General features: G+C 52.7%; 2 non-coding genes and 1 pseudogene across 2 annotated transcripts; 1 reads left to right on the forward strand and 2 right to left on the reverse strand.

The window, feature by feature from the left end:
• Positions 1 to 969: 969 nt before the first annotated feature.
• Positions 970 to 3,467, reverse strand: LOC140709999 (forkhead box protein O1-like; annotated as a pseudogene).
• TRNAL-AAG (transfer RNA leucine (anticodon AAG)) lies at positions 3,366 to 3,447 on the forward strand. The gene has a single exon. It is a non-coding gene; the product is annotated as a tRNA-Leu (tRNA).
• Positions 3,468 to 3,806: 339 nt separating the features above from the next.
• Positions 3,807 to 3,879, reverse strand: TRNAV-CAC (transfer RNA valine (anticodon CAC)). Its single transcript has one exon. It is a non-coding gene; the product is annotated as a tRNA-Val (tRNA).
• Between the last annotated feature and the right edge of the window lie 3,187 nt (positions 3,880 to 7,066).

Consider the following 7,066-nt stretch of genomic DNA (forward strand, 5'->3'; position numbering starts at 1 on the left):
GTGCTCAGAGCCCAAGCGGAGCTGCCACGAATAAAAGCATCCCTGCAATCTAGCCATGGGGGTGTCAGGGACAGCCCTGGACCCCAATTTTCCAAATGGCCTGCAGGTCCTGGCTCTCACACCAATGATGACTTCGGTAGCTGGAGTACATTTCGCCCTCGAACTAGCTCAATTGCTAGTACTGTTACTGGGAGACTGTCACCCATTATAGCCTAAGGAGACGATCTTGGAGTTAGGGACGTACATTCTGCGGGGTACCCGCCATTTGCGGCAAAGATGCCCCCTTCTCTACCCAGTCTGAGACAAGCAATCCTGAAACGTGGAAAACTTTTTGGGTGATCTCAATCTTACCTCGTCACCAACATCATTAACTGTGTCGACCCAGTCGGCACCTGGCTCCATGATGCAGCAGACACCATGCTACTCATTTGTGCCACCAAACACCAGTCTGAATTCACCCAGGCAAACTACAAAAAATAGACGTAGGGCCGGTGCTCCATGAGCCCTTTGTCTCAGATGCCTATGCAAACGCTCCAGGACCACAAATCAAGTTTTGGAGCTGTGAGTAAAACTATGCAGTGGGACTCACAGAGGAGCTGCTGACTTCTGACTCTCCTTCCCATGAGATTGTGACACCAGCGGATCCTGGGGTAGCCCAAACCAACAGCCGGGTTCTCAGCCAGAACATCATGATGGGCATTAATGTGGTCATGGTTCTAATTCTGCAGTGGCTATGGCAGAATGAGCCTAGCCTTCTCCACCAGGGGAGGCTCCCAAGTGATTTGGACAGCATGCTCACTGAGCACTGGGATTGTGACATGGAATCCAAATTTTCATTTGGAATAACCTCATGGATGGAGACACACTGAATTTTAACCTTCACAATGTGTTGCCCAACCAAAGCACCCCCCACAGTGTCCAGAGGAGGCCACATAGCTGGGTGTGTCAGGCTGAGAATTAGTGAGCAGGCTATGCTTTTTTTTTCTGAGACGGAGTCTCGCTCTGTCGCCCAGGCTGGAGTGCGGTGGCACGATCTCGGCTCACTGCAGGAGTAGCGCCCAGGGCACTCATCTGCATGGGGTGGGGCAGAGGCACTGGTAAAGGTGTCTTCACTGGGGTCAGGTGGTGCACACCTGAGGTGTGGGGCATGGTGTTTCCCATGTGAGATGGGGCACGGCCATAAACTGCAGACGTCTGCTGAGCATGCCCAGGGTGCATATGGGAGCTGGCATGCCTCATTTTGTATCCAGATGCTTGGCTGACATGGCTGAATTAAGGCCCATCATGATATTCTGGCTCAGAACCTGGCTGTTGGGTTGGGCTACCCCAGGATCCGCTGGTGTCACAATGTCATGGGGAGGAGAGTCAGAAGTCAGCAGCTCCTCCAGGAGTCTCGCTGCACGGTTAGACGCGGACTCACAGCTCCGTAACTTGATTTGTGGTCCTGGAGCGTTTGCATAGGCATCTGGGGCAAAGTGCTCATGGAGGACCGGCCCTATGTCTATTTTTTGTAGTCTGGCTGGTTGAATTCACACTGGTGTTTGGTGGCACAGATGAGTAGCATGGCGTCTGCTGCATCATGGTGCCAGGTGCCGACTGGGTCGACACAGTTAATGATGTTGGTGACGAGATAAGATTGAGATCACCCAAAAAGTTTTCCATGTTTCAGGATTGCTTGTCTCAGACTGGGTAGAGAAGGGGGCATCTTTGCCGCAGATGGCGGGTACCCTGCAGGATGCACGTCCCCGTCTCCAAGATCGTCTCCTTAGGCTATAATGGGTGACAGTCTCCCAGTAATAGTACTAGCAATTGAGCTAGTTCGAGGGCGAAATGTACTCCAGCTATCAAAGTCATCATTGCCGTGAGAGCCAGGGCTTGCAGGCCATTTGGAAAACTGGGGTCCAGGGCTGTCCTCGGCATTCCCCTGGCTAGACTGCAGGGGTGCTTTGTTCGTGGCAGCTCGGCTTAGGCTCTGAGCGCATTTGCTGTTGTCCGTGGATGCAGCTCTTGTCCTAAGACATCTCCCACCCTTGCCGCCCTCTGGATCAAGCATCCCCCGAGCACTTTTTCCAGTTCCTTCGTTCTGCGCGCCAGTCAACTTGCTGTGTGGGAACAGAAGATGAGGACGTGAATTCCTCCGGCCCGCAGAGCTGTTGCTGTCGCCCTCATCCGTGAAGCAGGGCACGCTCTTGACCACCCACTCGCAGACCTGCCACAGCGCGAGCCGCTTCTCCGCCGAGCTCTGGGCTGCCTGGTGCTGAGGTCGGCGTGGGACAGGTCGCGCCCCGCGTTGCGATGGGACGAGCTGCTCCTGCGCTGCTGCCCCGCGAGCGGCCCGGCGGTGGCGGGGTCCCGCGTGGGTGCTGCGGCGGCGAGGAGTGCAGGCCGCCCGCCTCGGGCCCTGGAGGTCCCCGCACAGCCCCCGGGGGCGGCGTCCCGGCGATCGCGGAAGTCCTCGCTGTCCTCCAGCGGGCTCAGGTTGCTCATGAAGTCGGCGCTGACCGCGCGGGGCTGGAGGTGGCCGCGTGGGACCCGCGGAACTCCCGCCGGGGCAGCGGCTGGAAAACCGGGTCGACCTCCGTCCCCCGGAGCGCTTCGGCCCTGGGGTCCCCTCCTCTCCCGTCCCCTTCAGTCCCCTCCCCAAGCCGCGGGCGAGGCGGGAAGTGGGAGAGCACAGCACGGGGCGTGGCGGGAGGGGGAGAAGAGCTGGCGGAGACTCGCTCGGACTAGGTGGGTTCCGCGGGAGCCGGACAGAAACTGGGAGCCGGGCGGGGGCGGGGGAAGCGCGAGTCCAGAACTGAGCCCGGCGGGGCCGTGCACGGCGAGGCTGATCGGGGTCCGCGGGGCGGACTGGACGGCGGGCGGGAGCCCCGGGCCGGGGCGGATCCGGGCAGAGCGGGCGCCGAGCTCCCGCGGACTGGGCCGCAGACGGAAGGACGGACCCGCGGTGGCTCTACCCCGAGGCGCGTCCGCTGCGCTGCTGCCTGTGGAGTGGGGCGCGGCAGCTGCAGGAATACGCGGCCGCCAAACTGACGGGATCTGCCTTGGTTTATTTATTTTTATCTTTCTGTAAAGTGAGAATGTGGGAGGTTTCCCCTCCTCTCACCCCGGCTTCCCGAAGAGGGCCAGTGTGGGTGACTTTCTGAGTGGCCCCCAAAGCAGATCCCGAGGCCTGCGCTTCGCGAACCTTTTCTTCCAGGGCGCTGGTCGAGCAGTTTCCCAGCCGGTGCCTCTGGCCCAGCGAATCCTGCCGGAAGGCGGTGGTTCTGCAATGCCCTGTGGATTCGCCCCAACGCCTTGTTGGCCCAGGGACCCTGGGGGTGTTGTATAAGGAAGGAAAAGGTGTAGACGGACCCCAGAACGGAGGTAGCGTGGCCGAGCGGTCTAAGGCGCTGGATTAAGGCTCCAGTCTCTTCGGAGGCGTGGGTTCGAATCCCACCGCTGCCAGTTTGTTGTGGTTTCTCCATTTTTGCCTTCATGGGTTACAAAAGAAGGAACTCCCCTTGGGCCCCCGCTTTCTCGGGCCGGGAAACTCTCTCGGGTACGCTTCTTCGTCTTCGGGAATTCCATTTGGCAGCGTGCATCCACCCATGGGATGGGCTTTGTGGGGAGTTCGTCGCGCTGGTGCCCACAGCAAGCCAGGTGGGTTCAGTTCTTCCCAAGTGCCAATCAATGATTGAGGCAGAAAGGCAATGGTTTAAATACCCTTGATAGCCTTTTCTCCTTATCCAGGTGGAGATAGCGGTGGGGTGTTCTAGTCTTCAGTGTAATAAATTTGAAGCGATGAGGTTAAAAGTAGAAGGAAGTGTTTCCGCCCGGTTTCGAACCGGGGACCTTTCGCGTGTGAGGCGAACGTGATAACCACTACACTACGGAAACCGGCACATTTCGTCTTTGCCATCGTAATTAGTCAGCACACAAGGCTGCATTTTATTTCTCATGATAATTCTGAGCTTCTTCCGTGGGTCCCTTTGATCTTGGTAAAGGACGTTTCAGCACTTGGAAGGCTGAGGCGTGAGAATGGCTGGAGCCCAGTAGGTGGAGAGTGCGCTGAGCTATGATGGCAGCACTGGATTCCAGCCTGGGAGACAGAGCAAGACCCTGTCTCCGAAAAGAGAAAAGAGAGAAACAAGACAAGGAAGTGTTCGCGCTGGATGCGGTAGTATAAGTGGGTATAAGTGGGCATGGGAGTCGCGAGAGAGGGTGTAGAGGGACCTCAGAGAGACGTGACAGTGGCAGCGGAACCGCCTGGCGTTGACTGTGGGCATGGGGGTGGCACAGCCGGGATGCGCTGGCACCACTTTCTGAGAGAGGGGACGTTCAGAAGAAGCTGCCTGGGGAATGGGAGGCCATGAGTTCGGGTGTGGAGCTGGAGCTTGCGGGCCTGGAGAAAATGGAGTGGAAATGCAAAAGGAAATATTCTACAACACCGTTTTTATTGTTCTATTGTTTGGAAGAACTCTAACCTATATAAGCAGCCACTTGTGGGACATTTGGATTGTTACCAGGTGTTTTTTTTCTTTCTTTTTTTCCCAATTGTAAATAATATTGCAAGATTATCCTTGTGGCTCAATCTCTGTATAACACCATAATGATTTCCTTAGGAGAAATATCTAGTGGAATTAATGGGTCAAATTTCTGTAACTTTTAAAGATACACATCAGCAAATTACTCTCCAGAAAGGTATTGCCAGTTTCTAGTGATTTATCTTCCCACTTATTCTGGCGTAAGGCTTCATTCACTCAGCATAATGTTTTTGAGATTCCTCTAAGTTGTTGAGTTTACCGGCAGCTTGTCCGCGCCCCCACCGCTTTTTTTTTTTTTTTTTTTTTTTTTTTTTTTTTTTTTTTTTTGAGACGGAGTCTCACTCTGTCGTGCAGGCTGGAGCGGCAGTGGCGCAATCTCTGCTCACTGCAATCTCTGTCTCCCAGGTTCAATGGATTCTTCTGCTTCAGCCTCCCGAGTAGCTGGGATTAAGTTTGCTCCTTTTAGTTGGGAATAGTATCCCACAATTCCCTCCCTTCCTCCCTCCCTCCTTCCCTCCCTTCCTTCCGTCCTTCCTTCTTTCCTTCCCTCCTCCTTTTATTTTTCTTTTCTTATCTTTTCTTTCTCTTTCTCTCTCTCTCTCTCTCTTTCTTTTGTTCTGGGATCAGTTCTCACCCTGTCACGCAGGCCGGAGTGCAGGGCCCAGGACCAAGGCTCCCTGCAGCGTTGACCTCCCGGGCTCGAGGATCTGACTTCCCACCTCAGCTTCCTGATGAGCTGAAACTACAGGTGAGTGCCCACCGCGCTCGCTCTCTCTCTCTCTCTCTCTCTCTCTCTCTCTCTCTCTCTCTCTCTCTCTTTCTCTTTCTTTTTAAGAGATGGAGTTTCACCATGTTGCCCAGGCCCCAGGCTGCATTTCTTGTTGGTAGATATTTGGGCTCCACTTTTTTTTTCTTTTTTCTTTTTTTTTTTTTTTTTTTTTTTGGCAATTATGGATAATGCTGCTACGAACATGTGTGCGCAAGTCTTCATGGATATATGCTTTTGGTAAACGCCTAGGAGTAGAACTTCTGCTCACAGAAGATGTGTATGTTTAGTTGGAAAAAAAAAAAAACAAAAAAACTTTTGGCTGAGCGCCGTGGCTCACGCCTGTAATCCCAGCACTTTGGGAGGCTGAGGCAGGCGGATCATAAGGTCAGGAGATCGAGACCATCCTGGTGAACACGGTGAAACCCCGTTTCTACTAAAAATACAAAAAATTAGCCGGGCGCGGTGGCGGACTACAGGGTCGCAGCTATTTGGGAGGCTGAGGCAAGAGAATGGCGTGAACCCGGGAGGCGGAGCTTGCAGTGAGCCCAGATCGAGCCACCGCACTCCAGCCTGGGCGACAGAGCCAGACTTTGTCTCAAAAAAAATTTTGCCGCAAAGTGGTTGTACTAGGTTGTACTATTTTCCTCCATCAACAATGTCCAAGCATTCTGGTTATTTTTTTAACTTCTAGGTGTTCTTGTGGGTATGTAGCATTTTCCTATGGTTTAAATTTGCATTTAGCTGATGAGGGATGACGATGTGCACGTTTTCATGTGTTTATGGACCATTTGTTTATCTTCCTTTGTGAAGTATCTCTTCAAATATTTTGTCCACTAAACGAACAATCCTCCCCCACTCCCTCAACCGCCAGTAAAACAACTGGCCTGGATAGTGGCTCAGCTTGTAATCCCAACACTTTGGGAGGCTGAGGTGGGCGGCTCCCCTGAGCTCAGGAGTTTGAGACCAGCGTGGGCGACATGGCAAAACCTGGTAGTCCACCTGTAATCCCAGTTACCCTACTGGGGAGGCTGAGGTGGGAGGATTGCTTGAGCCTGGGAGGCGGAGGTTTCATTGGGCCAAATTCCCGCCACTGCACTCCAGTCTGGGTGACACAGTAAGACCCTGTCACACACACACACACACACACACACACACACACACACAGAACTGAGTGGTTTAAACTGTATAATTTCAACACTTTGGGAAGCTGAGGCAGGGAGGATCCCTGGAACTCAGGAGTTCTGTGAGACCCCATCTGTACAAAAAATAAAAATAAAAAATTAGCTGAGCATGATGGCCTGGGCCTGTAGTTCCTGCTACTTGGGAGGCTGAGGCAGGAGAATCGCTTGAACCTGGAAGGCAGAGGTTACAGTGAGCCGAGATCGTACTCCAGCCTGGGTGACAGGGCGGGACACCATAAAAAAAAAAAAAAAAAAAAAAAAAAAAAAAAAAAAAAAAGACACTCTTCTGTGTGTTTTTTTTTTTCCTGAAACTTTTAAATTTTAGCTTCTATGGTTAAGTGTAAATTTTATTTTATATAACTTTTTTGTTTTGGTGTGAGGTTGGGATTAATGTTAATTTCTTTCCCCTATAGTTGTTTCCGAACCATTTGTTGCAAAGACTTTCCTTTCCACGTTGAATTGTTTTGGTGCCTTTGGTGAAAATCAAATAACTGTGTATTTGTGGGCCCAAATTATTTTTTTGTTCATTTTTGCTTTTCAATTAAAAATTTCAAATAGGCCAGATATGGTGGCTCACTCTTGCAATCCCA

The sequence above is a fragment of the Chlorocebus sabaeus genome, chromosome 23 (assembly GCF_047675955.1).
Source record: "Chlorocebus sabaeus isolate Y175 chromosome 23, mChlSab1.0.hap1, whole genome shotgun sequence".
Classification (NCBI taxonomy): Eukaryota; Metazoa; Chordata; class Mammalia; order Primates; family Cercopithecidae; genus Chlorocebus; species Chlorocebus sabaeus.